General features: G+C 41.2%; 1 non-coding gene across 1 annotated transcript; it reads left to right on the top strand.

The window, feature by feature from the left end:
• Positions 1–2,399: 2,399 nt before the first annotated feature.
• trnai-aau lies at positions 2,400–2,473 on the top strand. The gene has a single exon. It is a non-coding gene; the product is annotated as a tRNA-Ile (tRNA).
• The last annotated feature ends 12,309 nt before the right edge of the window (positions 2,474–14,782 follow it).

The raw sequence follows: 14,782 nt of genomic DNA, 5'->3' as shown, positions 1-14,782 counted from the left end.
CATGTTTTATTGATAGAAGTTGTCACAACGCAATTGTGTTCTGCTTCTCTGTGATAAGTGAACAATATCAGGGTTACCAATCAGCTGGAAAAGACTCATCAATGAATGAGAAAGAGTTCCGGTTTGGCGACAGTGCTGTGATTGAATACCGGACCCTAAACTCATAAATGAAAAATGCCCATTTGGGTGAGCACCAGGTGACTCCCAGGAAAGTGCTGTGGTGTGGGTAACTACACTTAGGAAAGGGTGTGGGCGGAAAATTGGCAGTAATATTTATGTAAAATCTTCAAGAAGTGATAGGGTGCACTTTATTATGCCTCCAGCCGCAGCTCAGTTCAAGAATTTGTTCCCAAATTATTTCAATAGTCACAGCATCTCTAACTATTTCAGGACTACAACGCCATTTTTATATTACAATAAATCCATGTCAGTCAAAAGAGAAATCTCTCCACTGAATTGGGAATTTAAAATCTAGTGGTTGGCTGGTGGCCTGGGATAATATAAAGCACTTTGGCTGCATTTAAGGCCCCAGCATTAGGGTGAGGTCTTGTAAAATCCATCTCATCACACTAAGCTTCATCTGTCAGACCTGGGGAATCTTGGCAATCCTGCAGGATTAACTGCGGATCGTTGGGAAGTAACCTGGAACCTCCTGGAAACTTTTTTTTTGTTCTCTCAACATAAAGGTGATGTCCCTACACGATACTCTAAAATAAATATTATCAAGGGTGTTAATCAGAAATCGCGACAACAAAGACTTGCATTTGTCTAGTAGCTGCAATATAAACCAAGATGTTTAACAACAGCAACGCAAAAGGAAAACATTTTGATCGTGAGCCAAGATGATTTAAAAGAATATTTCTGTGGAGGAACGAATACGGCAAGTTAATCGAATGAATGGTTAAACTGTTACATTTTTGTAAATCCAAAGTGAACACAAAGAAAATCAGTCTTGATGTTCCAAATCGAAGATGGAAAACAAAACTAGATGAGGTGACTGAATCAGTATGTGGTCCAGGACATTGTGAATTAAAATGGAAATAAATCACTGGTGTTGGATTTCTGTAGCTAGATCAGAGTATACAACTCCCCAGTGGTCTATAACATCAGTGAGTGAAAAGCCAAGGATATGACTGCTTGACTGCACACCCTCCAGTAAGAGTGTGTGCAGCAAGCTGGTAATGAGCTGAAAGGGAACCAGAAAGGAAATAAATAAAGGAGTAGGAGGAATAAGTGGGGAGCAGCTGTTAAGGAAAACGCCAGTGATCTCCCCAATCTCCTGGGACCTTCCAATATACTGTCAGGAGGAAGTAAAGACAATGTTTTCTCCAAACATTTCCCCACTCTTTCAAGCAGTCCCTTCTACTGTGGCCAGGTTCTTCCTGAGGGAATTACTGCTGTGGGGCCCTTTTAACACCACAGGAAATGCATTGGATTAGCAAAAACTTAGTACCCTCTTCAAACGACATTTGAACAAAAAAATATATAAAATTTCACAGACAGGGAAACAATCCTTACAGAAATTTATTGGTTATAAATCTGCAAAACTTTCCCCCTGTCTGTTCTTTATCACCATCACTTCAATCTCACAAGTTTTGACATTATATTTATTAATGTAGGATAAGGAAGGTTGCTGTGAAAGTCTTTTTCCCACTTTTCTTGTGGTCATGTTACATTATTTTCGATGGTTTAATATCTGTATTGTTGCTGAAAGATTAATTTTCTGTGAGTGAATGAAGGCCACTCTCATCAAATTTGATGAGATTCCCTATAGTGTGGAAACAGGCCCTTTGGACCAACAAGTCCACTTCGACCCTCCGAAGGGTAACCTACCCAGACCCATTACCCTACATTTACCCCTGACTAATGCTCCTAACACTATTGGCAATTTAGCACGGCCAAATCTCCTGACCCAACCTGCACACCTTTTGGAATGTGGGAGGAAACCAGAGCACCGGGAGGAAACCCACGCAGACACTGGAAGAATGTGCAAACTCCACACAGACAGTCACCTAAGGCTGGAATCGAACTTGGGACCCTAGTGCTATGAGGCAGCAGTGCTAACCACTGAGCCACCATGCCACCCTCAACTGCTTCAGTCTCTGAGTTTTTGTCATAATACATGATTCCACCCCCGTCATCTTCTCTGTCCTGCTTAGATTTTGTCATTTCCTTTATGCCAATTACAGTGCTTCACTCCTCTGAATGTCACTTCATGACCACAGCTGCCTGTTGTACTGGTTCTGAAAGGGTTAATGTTGGAGGCTCCATTAGACTGCACCCAATCAAATGATGTCACACTGTCATGGATAGCGAATGGGACCATACAGAACCAGGTCTCAATGGAGACAGGTATGCTTTCTTTGGCCCCACATAGTTTTTGTATTTATGCCCAATGAGGTTGGTTAGCTCAGGTGGTTAGAGCGTGGTGCTAATAATACTGAGGTCATGGGTTCAATCCCCACACTGACCAAGGGTGTTGTTGACATTTGCAAGTCGAAAGTTCACACTTGCAGGGAATGGTTTGCCCTTAAGGGTGGTACGTTGGCTCAGTGGTTACCACTGCTGCCTCATAGCACCAGGGACTCAGGTTCGATTCCAGCCTCGGGTGACTATCTGTGTGGAGTTTGCACGTTCTCTGCGTGGCTTTGGTCTGGTTTCCTCCCACAGGATAGGTGAATTGGCCATGCTAAATTGCCCACAGTGTTCAGGGATGCCTAAGTTAGGTGCATTAGTCAGGGATAAATAGAGAGGGCTGGGTTACCCTTCAGAGGGTCGGTGTGGACTTGTTGGGCTGAAGGGCCTGTTGCCACACTGTAGGGATTGTATTAAAAAAAAAGTCAATTTAAACTTGTACTTATTGCTATTTTGTGATAAACTATAGCTTAAAAATGTGTTGCTGGAAAAGCGCAGCAGGTCAGGCAGCATCCAAGGATCAGGAGAATCGACGTTTTGGGCATAAGCCCTTCTTCAGGAAATCCTGAAGAAGGGTTTATGCCCGAAACGTCAATTCTCCTGCTCCTTGGATGCTGCCTGACCTGCTGTGCTTTTCCAGCAACACATTTTTAAGCTCTGATCTCCAGCATCTGCAGTCCTCACTTTCTCCTAATAAATTATACCTTACTGTGTAAAACAAGTACCTCATCTCATTAAGACTCAATAGGGTTTAGCTTCTACCATTGCTAGTGAGATACACATTTGCACTGTAGTGGGAATCTCACTATCTCATAGATAGAAGCACAAACAGAAATTGCTGGAATGTTCAGCAGGTCCGGCAGCAACAGTGGAGAGAAGTCAGAGTTAATGTTGCAGGTCCAATGCCACTTCTTTAGAAATGACAGTAGCTAGGAAAAGGATAGCTTTTATACAGAAGAAAAGGTGGGAGGAGTAAATAACAGGTGGAGATAAAGTCCAAAGAGAGACAGAAAAAGGAAAGACAAGGAATGGATGAAGACGAGTTGAGGAGAATGCAGAGGTGCTAATGGGGTTTATTAGTAGCAGCACATGTGATGACAAGGTCTGGTGTTTGGGGACAGGGGAAAGCAGGGGAAAGGTGCTCCAGTCTTAAAATTGTTGAACTCAATATTGAGTCCAGACGGCTGCAGATCCCCAAGTGGAAAATGAGGTGTGTTCTTCCAGCTGGGTTTCACTGGAGCACTGCAGCAAGCCTGAGACAGAAATGTGGAACAGGGTGGGGTGTTGAAGTGGTAAACAACTGCAAGCTCAGGGTCTTTTTTTTAACAGACAGAACATAGATGTTCTGCAAAGCAGTCACCCAGTGTATACTTCGGTTTCCCAGTGTAGAGGAGATCACATTGTGAGCAGCGAATGCAGTAGACTAGATTGACTGAGGGGCAGGTAAAGCGCTGCTTCACCTGGAAGGTGTGTTTGGGGCCTCAGAGACGGAGGAGGGAGGGGCTAAACGGACAAATACAGGCCCCAAAACACATCTTCCAAGTGAAGCAGTGCTTTACCTGCACTTCAATCTGTGATAACATATCGAAACAGGTCAATTAAAATGAAATAAAAACATAATGCAGTGGTCACTGGAAATCTGAAACTAACACAAAGAATGCTGGAGAAATTCAGAAGGTCTGCTGTTTCTCTCCCTCAGATGCTACCAGACCCATTGAGTTTATCCAGCATTCTCTGTTCAACTAAAAAAGAGGATTGATGGCAACACATGATTCTGGCCTCAAACAATGTGCTTAATACTACAACATATGACATTTGTCTGCATTCATAACACCACTTTATGTCTGGCACATGACCTCAGAGACCAATTTGTTAACCCCCCTTCAGTACAGACGGTGCCTGTCAGAAACTACAAGATATATAATGTTAAGAGTGAAATTCAAGAGGCATCACGTGTAATATTGAGAAGGATGGAACCTTGGACAACATATCATGCAATGTTTTATTTCACTACAAAAATAGTGTTGTGTAATTGGGCCTGTTCCACTAAAGTCAAGATCTAATTGCTGTGCCTTGTTAATAGAAACTGAAAATTCTTGGTCAAACATTAATTCGATGTCAGAACATGCATTTTTTTCTCATTTTATAAAGTTCCTTTATACCTCCCTTGCTTGTGACTTCCAAAATCAATTAGTAGCTGCTTTCTGCCACTTGGGATCATTCTTGGACACATTAGAAGTGTTTGACTTCCTTTCAAACTTTTCTTAAAATATGTAATGGAGAAACATGTGTCTGTGTTGAATTTAAAGTATCGTAGATATGCCTTTTTTTCTCATTCTTGCTGCTTTCTCTGAAATTTCTCACCATTGCTCATGTTGCTCAGAAGCTGGGGAAATTCCACCCAAGGTGTTAGAATTATTACCTTCCTCTGGGGAACCATTAAGAGCAAGGTACACTGAATCTTACCAAATCAAAATGAAACTCAATGATCAGAATTATGTATTGAAAAGAAAGCACTGGAGAAACTCAACTGGTCTGTCAAATCTGTTAGGAGAAGAAGAAAAAAAATACTTTGAGTCTGATGTGACTCTTTTTCAGAACTGGAAAATGATGATTTTTATGCTAATGACGAAGAAAGGTGAGAAGTGATTGGGACAGATGATGTGGGTGTCCGGGTCAAAACACGAAGGGAGTGATAATGGTAGCAGAGGAGTGATGTAGATGCAAAATAAGTAGGTCAAAATAGTTGAAAATAATGATCACTTTGTAGAAAACCTACGTTTTGGTCACACAAATGACCCTGGGCTTCCTGTTGCTTGCCATTTCAACACATCACTGTGTTCCCTTGGGCAACATCTCTGTCTTGGCCTTGCTCCAGCAAAACTCAGTACAAACTGGAAGAACAGCATCTCATTTTCCACTTGGGGTCCCTGCAGCCTTCAGGACTCAATATCAAGCTTAGTCATTTTAGGGCCTGATCATCTTCTCCCACGTCCTTGCTCTGACCCTCTCCACACCCTCCACACACACACACACACACACACACACACACACCAGACCTTGTCATCACATGGAGTGGAACCACAAAACAACCCATCATCACTCACTAACAAACCCCATAAGCAGCCATTGATTCTCCCAGGCCCTGTCTGCCCAACTGTTTTACCTGTCTCTGTGGACTCCATCGCTACCCATTGTTCACCATCCCCCACCACTCCCCTCCCACCCCCACTCCGTCTTCAGCATATATACCAAATTTTCTCTTGCTACAATCATTTCTGAAGAAGGATCACTGGGACCTGAAATGTTATCCCTGCTTTCCCTCCACAGATGGTGCCAGATCTGCTGCATTTCTCCAGCAGTTTCTGTTTCTTTTCAAGTCTTGAGGTTCTTTTATTGGTCAGAGCATTGAGTATAGGAGTTGGGAGGTCACGTTGCGGATGTACAGGACATTGGTTAGGCCATTTTTAGAATATTATGTGCAATTCTGGTCACACTCCTATAGGAAGGATTTTTTGAAAATTGGAAAGATTTACAAGGATGTTGCCAGGTTTGGAGGGTTTGAGCTGTAGTGAGAGGCCGAATAGCTAAGACTGTTTTCCCTGAAGTGTCGGAGGCTGAGGGGGGATCTTATAGAGGGACATGGATAGGGTAAATAATCAAGGTGTTTTCCCTGGGGTGAGGGAGTCCAGAACGAGAGGGTGTAGGTTTAAGGTAAGAGGGAAAAGATTTAAAAAAGACCTAAGAGGCAATCTTTTCAATCAGAGGGTGGTGTGTGTATGGAATGAGCTGCCAGAGGAAGTGGTGGAGGCTGGTACAATTACAGCATTTAAAATGCATCTGGATGGGTTTATGAACAGGAAGGGTTTAGAGGGATATGGGCCAAGTGCTGGCAAATGGGACTAGATTAGGTTAGGATATCTGTTCAGTATGGATGAATTGGACTGAAGGGTCTATTTCCATGCTGTACATCTCTATGACTCAATGACAGTATCGGCAGCTAGGTCAGGAGTAAAGTCAGGTAAGATTAATATCAAGAATGGAATATTGTTTATCATTCATTCATTTGCAGTATGTGAGCGTTGCTGGCTCAGCCAACATTTATAGCTCATCTCTGGTTGCCATTGAGAAGTTGCCTTCATGAACCAATGTATTCCGTGTGGTGGAGGAACACCCACAGTGCTGCTAAGGTAGGAGCTACAGGATTCAGTCCCTATGACAATGAAGGAACAACGATGTAGTTCCAAATCAAATTAATGTGTGACTTGGAGGGGAATTCATTGTTGGTGGTTTCCACATGTATCCACTACCCTTGTCCTTCCAGTTAGTGGAGCTTTTGGGTTTTGAAGGTAGAACACTGACACAAAATATTCATCCAAGCTGAAATGTAACAGCAAGGACAGGAAACACATGTTCAAAACATTAAAAGTCAATTTTGAATTGCTGGTAAGCAATTTAGCTTCAGGCAATGAATGGCCAATCTGGCTAGGCTATTAGAGAAAAACCACCATAGTATTGGTTTAAAAAAAGATGCTACGATGAGGAAACCTGGCTTTTCTCTTGAATGGATGAGGTGAGACTGGATGAATGGCCAATCACATTTGATGTTCCTCAACAGAAGCAAATCCTTCCCTCCCTCACTCCCTCCCTAATGGCACTATGGGTCTACCTACACCTAATGGACTATTATTATGGACCAGGCCAGACCCCCTTGAAACATTTCAAGGAAGTAGCCTGGACCTGAACTTTTCTAGTTGTTTTAAGCAGGTGTGAGGTGGATATTCCAGGAGTAATGCAGCTGGCCCAAACACTTAGTTTTAAACAAAACAGAATTTATTTGCAAGATTACCGAATAAAACAGAAACAAAAGAAAACAGAATATAGAATAACTTAACCCATCCAAAAACCCAACAAGATTATCCCAACTTAATAATGTTGTTCCAAATTCCTGCAACAATCCCCATAAACACCCCTTGATAAAAAAGGTAAAAGCAAATACAGGGTCTTACAGGGGAGGGAGAGGTGGCAGAGTGACTCAGCGTGGAACACTTTCTTCCATGTTGCTGTTTCTCCCAGCTAACACCTGACCAGCAGCTCTGAGCAGCCAGACTGCTAAAACCAAACCAAACGAGGGAAAAGCCAAGCTGGGAGAACTGGCTTCTCCCCTTTCATTGTACAAGTGTATTTTTTTAACATTGAAAAGCTTCTTCAAGTAGATAAACCAAGACATTTGGAACCCATGACTTTATGACCCCTCTGAAAAAATACCAAGAGCAACATAATCTTATTGAAGGCACAGCATCGCCACACTACACTGGTTCAAGAAGGCAACTCACCTCCACCATCACCGTCACAAAGGCATCTAAGGATGGGCAATAAATGCTGACCCAGCCAGAGATATCCTGAACAAGTAAACCAAATGAGAAAGGAAATCGGGAGCCACTTCTCTGATCAAACATGAAGGGAAACTCATGTGAAATAAATTATTTCCTTCAAGAAATGTTATACAAATTAATATAAAATGAGCACACAAATCAGGTTGGTTTGAAGAAAGCAACAGATTGGCATAAACATGAACAGATGAAAATCACTATGATATAAATCAACTGCATTCTGCCAAGCAGAGGAAAATTATACAACAAACTTCCTTCTTCCCAGTGATTACAACGTGAACAAGAGCCTGTTCCTTTGCTTTAACGATTCTCTGAATGTAATTAAATTTTCAACATTCGGAGAGAAAGATTTATTTTTGTTGAATCCTGTTACTCAAAATATTGATTATTTTTATTGCCAGTATTTTCTATAAAATACAACATCCTTCTTGTAGAAAAATAGCTTTAAGAAATATACAATTCAATTTTGAAACAAACATCTGCAGAAATTGCCATTTAAGAGATTCATATAAGTACTATTTGAAACTGCCCCAAGTACAGGAACACTAAAAATATTTGAAAAACGGATGGGAAATGCAATATTCAAAGGGTCAAAATAAATTTGTATGCTTCTGGAAATATTTTCATCCATTCATCTTTTGTTTATCTTTGCCCCTAACTGTAAAGCAGCAATTCAAATGTCATTTCCTTTAGAGTAAGACTCATAAGACAAAAGGGTAAAGGGTCAGTACTGTAAGGGAACACTGTCAACACAGGTTATTAAATATGACAAGTAAGAATAGAAGACAGTGTATACGATCTGAGCCAATTTTTCATTACTGAGGTAGCAGGCTGGATGCATCAATGACCGAGAAACACATTCACACAACAGGTTCAGTTTTGAGCAAATGGCAACCTAATATTTATACTTTACTTACCCTGCAAACCATGACTTGTTGGAATTTGTTGCTCTCAGATCTGAGAATAGGAGATAGGTTTGAGTCTAAATCAGATTGCTGATATTGTCATGGTGCCCATATTGTGCCTAATGTGAAATTAAGAGTGAGGGTATCTCCCAGTCAAGTCACACGACATGCTCACTCTTTGTGGTCTGCTCTTTATTTTGAAAACCATATACAATGCATGATACAATACACAGTCTGGTACATTACACACTCTGATACAGTGATGCTCCAGACTCTTATGTATACAGTAGATATAATATAGTTTGTAATTACTGGTTCATCCTCTGTCAGGCGATGAACATGCACACGGCACATACAATGTTTCCACCATGTGCTGTGACATCTGGTGGCATATGAGACTGTGAGTATTAATAGTGGAGTGATCAATATAATGCACCGCCAATGAAATATTGCTTCAGCGGTCACCATCCTGAGCAGTCAGTCAGTGTGATCAGAATCACAATGAGTTGACAGCTTTATGATCCTATTTTGGAGGTTCCATAACAAGCATGAGAACTCTAACCGATTCATGACATTACTCTCAAATCTTGGAGAATGTATAAAACTGATTTTGAGGAGTGAGCAATTTACTCTGGAATAGAAAGTTCAGGTCTGAAGGAGCAATGCACTTCCCTATGATCAAGTGTGAACCTCTGTTTTATACCAAACTGTTTGATGCATGACCAAACATATCTTCAGAAAATAGAGTTTCAAACGGGTCCAGTTGCCCTTGCTCCCAAAAGTATCAGCATAACACTGACCTTTAAAAGATATCAGAGCTTCCTTTATGAAAGAAACTACTGAAAAAGCACAAATACTTTCAATGAAAGTTCACTGCCTGATAAACAAAAACAAACCTATAAGTGGTTTGAAAGGAGATAATTTAATAACAGCATTCTGACAGATTCATAACTCGAAATGTTATCTGCACTCTTTAATTGGATTGCTGCATTATAATTCAGTATGAGGTAACCAATATTCTTTTGTTATTTAGACAGCTTTTTAATTAAAACAGCTGTTAATTTCAGAGGCAGGCCTAACTGCACAATTATAGGAGCAATAGTGTTTGAAACAATACTCTGTGATCTTGGAAACCCAGGCTTGAATCTAGGACTTTAATGACTAATGAAGGTTATTGTTCCAGTAATGGCTGCAAAGGGCAAGAGCAATGAGCTGTGACCATTGTGACGTTAATAAAGAAGTTGTATTGCTAGGCTGCCTATCTAAAAATGTCTTATTAGAATAGATGAAAGAGGTTAACATAAGCAAAATCTGGCATTGTAGTAGTCTGAATCAGGCATTAATATTCAAATAGTGAGTGTTGGTATTGATAATACCAGAAATATCACAAAGTAAGTTTAACAATTGTCTGGACTCGAGGCAGGAAAGGATTTTAACTGCAGAACAAAGCCTCTGTATATTCTGTGTTGAAGTGAGTAGAGATGCATTATTTAGAAGAAGCAAACCCACCTTATTATTTTAGATTATTAATAAAGCAAGAAATTGCATGAGGTGCACATTGGTAATGTTCCTAGAAGTTGAAAGATTGCCAAGCCATTTAGCCATTATTTGAAATGTATTTAATGTAGGATGGAGCCTTTATTTTTTTAATTGCGTTTTATGATGCATTTTTTTTGTAACAAACCAATCCATAAATTTGTCCACGAGATATCCTATCGGCCTTCCTCTCTGCAGAGAATAACTCCTCACGTTAAGTCACCATACCCCTTCTCCTCTGATTTGACTACCATCCTCCTCTCTCCATTAAAAATTCTCCTACAATCATGCATATTGAGTATTTGATTTTGGCTCTCACATGTCATGGTCTTATTGCCTTAGTCACCAACTAGAGCGCCTCTAACCATTTCCTTATAACCCTCATGATCCACATCTCCCCACCTCCTTCCAGCCCCACTTCCTTCTGCATCTGTAGTTGAAATAAAATTTTCCCCCAAGTCACATTCAACTGCACTTTCCAATGTCCCAACTGTGCAAACTTTGGTTTTCCATTCACCAAAATAATCTGTTAAAAGGCTGCTGCATAAAATAAAGTTGCATGGTGTTATGCATAATGAGGTAGCATGGATAGAAGATTGGTTAACAAACAGAAAGCAAAGAGTGTTTTTCTGATTGGAAATCAGTGGCTGGTAGAATGCCTCAGGGATCAGTGTTGACACCACAATTGTTTACAATTTACAAAGATGATTTAGAGTTGGGTACCAAGTGTAGTGTGTCAAAGTTCACAGAGAACACTAAGATAAGCAGTAGGGCAAAGTGTGCAGAAGACACTGAAAGTCTGCAGAGGGATATAGATAGGTTATGTGAGTGGGCAAGTATCTGGCAGATGGAGTTACAATGTTGGTAAATGTGAGGCCATCCATTTTGGTATGAGTAACAGTAAGATAAACTATTGTTTAAATGTCGAAAAATTTGAACATGCTGCTGTGTCCTTTTGCATGAATCACAAAAAGTCAGCTTGTAGATGCAGCAGGTAATTAACAAAACAAATGAAATATTATCCTTCATTTCTCAAGGGATGGAGTTTAAAAACAGGGAGCTTCCGCTGTTTAGGTGTTGGTGAGGCCACACCTAGAGTAATATGTACAATTTTGGTCTCCTTACTTGGGAAAGGATGTACTGGCACTGGAGAGGATGCAGAGGAGGTTCACGAGGTTGATTCCAGAGTTGAGAGAGTTGACTTATGAGGACAAACTGACTAGACTCGGACTATACTCATTGAAATTTAGAAAAATGATGGGGGGGATCTTATCAAAACATGAAATTATGAAGGGAATAAATAAGATAGAAGCAGGGAGGTTGTTTCCACTGGCAGTGTGATTAGAACTGGGGCATTGCCTCAAAATAAGGGGGGAGCAGATTTAGGACTGAGTTGAGGAGGAATTTCCTCACCCAAAGGGTTGTGAATCTGTGGAATTCCCTGCCCAGTGAAGCAGTTGAGGCAAAGATAGATTTTTGAGTCACGAAGGAATAAGGGTTATAGTGAGCGGGAGGGTAAGCGGAACTGAGTCCATGATCTTATTGAATGGCGGAGAACAGTGGAGAAAGTTGTTTTTTTTTATTCATTCGCAGGATGTGAGTGTTGCTGGCTGGACCAGTATTTGTTAACCATCCCTAATTGCCCAGAGGGTAGTTAAGAGTCAATCACATTGCTGTGGGTCTCAAGTCACATGTAGATCAGACCAAGTAAGGATGATAGTTGCCTTCCCCAAAGGACATTAGTGAGCCAGATGGGTTTTTCCAACAATCGACAATGGTTTCATTATTATCATTCGACTCTTAATTCCAGATTTTTTATGAATTCAAATTCTGCTATCTGCCATGCTAGGATCTGAACATAGACTCCCAGAACATTTCCTGGGTCTTTGGATTGATACTGGAAATGTGTTGCTGGAAAAGCGCAGCAGGTCAGGCAGCATCCAGGGAACAGGAGAATCGATGTTTCGGGCATAAGCCCTTCTGCCCGAAACGTCGATTCTCCTGTTCCCTGGATGCTGCCTGACCTGCTGCGCTTTTCCAGCAACACATTTCCAGCTCTGATCTCCAGCATCTGCAGACCTCACTTTCTCCTTTGGATTGATACTCCAGTGATACTAGAAGTGAATCCTGAGCTTTTTTAATAAGGGCATAGAGCTTAAAGTCAAGGAGGTGATGCTGCACTTTTATAAGGTGCTGGCTGGATTCAGTTGGTGTGAGTTCTGAGCAGCACACTTCAGAAAGGTCTGAAGGTATTGGAGTGAGTTCAAAACAGCCTCCAACTGATGAAAAACATCAAGTTTTGAAGATAGATTAGAGAAGTTGGGACTGTTTTCTTTGAAGAGGAGACGACTAAGAGGAGATTTGAACAAAGTTTACAAATTTATGAAGTGTCTGGAAGAGGACGTAGAGAGAAACTGTTCCCACTTGAAAAAAAATCAAGGATGAGAGGACCCACATTTAAAGTCATTTGCAAAAAAAGCAAACGCAATGTGAGAATAAACTTTGTCACACACTGAGTAGTTAGGGTATGGACTGCACTGCCTGGAAGTGTGGTGGAGATAAGCTGAAGTTATCAAGTTGAAGAGGGCGTTGGATGATTGTTTGAATAGAATTAATGTGCATGGTCATACGAAAAAGGCACACATGATGGGCCAAATTACCTCCTACTGCCCTGTAGCAATTTTGTGATTCACATAAAGCCAGAATTTTGTTGCGTTTCTCTAAATCATGACAGAACAATCTGGAGTGCACCTGATACAAAAGAGGAGCTTATAACTGTAACATCCTAGAGTTCTGAGGGAGGTGGCTGAGGAAATTGTGGAGACATTGGTTTGGAACTTTCAAAAGTCACTGGAGTCAGGGAAAGTCCCAGATGTTTGGAAACTCTGTTGCAACTCTCTTGTTCAAGAAAGGAACTAAACAGAAAATGAAAAATTATAGGCTGATTAGCCTAACCTCAATTGTTGATAAAATTCTAGAATCCATCGTTAAGGATAAGATTTCTAAATTCTTAGGAGTGCAGGGTCGGATTAGAACAAGTCAGCATGGATTTAGTAAAGGGAGGTCGTGGCTGACAAACCTGTTAGAATTCTTTGAAGAGGTAACAATTTGGTTAGAGTAAGGAAACCCAGTGGATGTTACCCATCTGGATTCCAAAAGGCCTTTGATAAGGGAGGCTGCTGAGTAAGGTGAGGGCCCATGGTGTTTGAGATGAGCTACTGGCATGGATTGAGGATTGGCTGTCTGACAGAAGGCAGAGAGTTGGGATAAAACGTTCTTCTTCAGAATGGCAGCTGTTGACAAGTGGTGTCCCGCAGGGTTCGGTGTTGGGGCCGCAGCTGTTCTCTTTATATATTAATGGTCTGGATGAAGGGACTGGGGGCATTCTGGTGAGGTTCGCCGATGATACGAAGTTAGGGGGACAGGCAGGTAGTACTGAGGAGCTGGGGAGGCTGCAAAAAGATTTAGACAGTTTAGGAGAGTGTCCAGGAAATGGCTGATGAAATTCAATATGAGCAAACGCGAGGTCTTGCACTTTGGAAAAAAGAATACAGGGACGGATTACTTTCTAAAGGGTGAGAAAGTTCATAAAGCCAAAGTACAAAGGGATCTGGGAGTACTAGTCCAGGATTCTCTAAAGTTTAACTTGCAGGTTGAGTCCATATTTAAGAAAGCGAATGTAATGTTGTCATTTATCTCAGGAGGGTTGGAATGTAAAAGCAGCGATGTGCTACTGAGAATTTATAAAGCTCTAGTTAGGCCCCATTTGGAATACTGTGTCCAAATTTGAGTCCCACACCTCAGGAAGGACATACTGGCACTGGAGCGTGTCTAGCGGAGATTCAAACAGATGATCCCTGGAATGGTAGGCTGAACATACGATGAACAGCTGAGGATCCTGGGAATGTATTCATTAGAGTTTAGAAGGTTATGGGGAGATCTAATAGAAATTTACAAGATAATGCATGGCTTAGAAGGGGTGGGAGCTGGGAAGTTGTTTCCATTAGGTGGGGATACTAGGACCTGTGGGCACAGCCTTAGAATTAGAGGGGGTCAAATTAGAACAGAAATGAGGAGTCATTTCTTCAGCCAGAGATTGGTGGGCCTGTGGAATTCATTGCTATGGAGCGCAGTGGAGGCCAGGACGTTAAATGTGTTCAAGGCAGAGATTGATAAATTCTTGATCTTACAAGGAATTAAGGGCTACAGGGAGAATGCGGGTAAGTGGAATTGAAATGCCCATCAGCCATGATTAAATAGCAGAGTGGACTCGGGTGGGCCGAATGGCCTTACTTCCACTCCTGTGTCTTATGTCTTATGTAACTACATTAATGGACATGGTTTTGTCCCTTAATAAGTGTTTACATTGCAATGGTATTCTGACAAGTTAGACATTAACAGAGGCACTTGACTAATACAGTTAGAAGTTATGGAAAATTCTTCCATTTGTCTGCAAGTAAGGCAGGAAATCTCTCAGAGAGGATTGGTTTTGGCTCTTATACACCTGTTCTCTGTTCAAGAGGAATATTATTC

Source organism: Chiloscyllium plagiosum, chromosome 36 (assembly GCF_004010195.1).
Source record: "Chiloscyllium plagiosum isolate BGI_BamShark_2017 chromosome 36, ASM401019v2, whole genome shotgun sequence".
Taxonomy (NCBI): domain Eukaryota; kingdom Metazoa; phylum Chordata; class Chondrichthyes; order Orectolobiformes; family Hemiscylliidae; genus Chiloscyllium; species Chiloscyllium plagiosum.
Note: the sequence above shows the minus strand (reverse complement) of the source record. Positions and strands in the feature narration are given on the sequence as shown.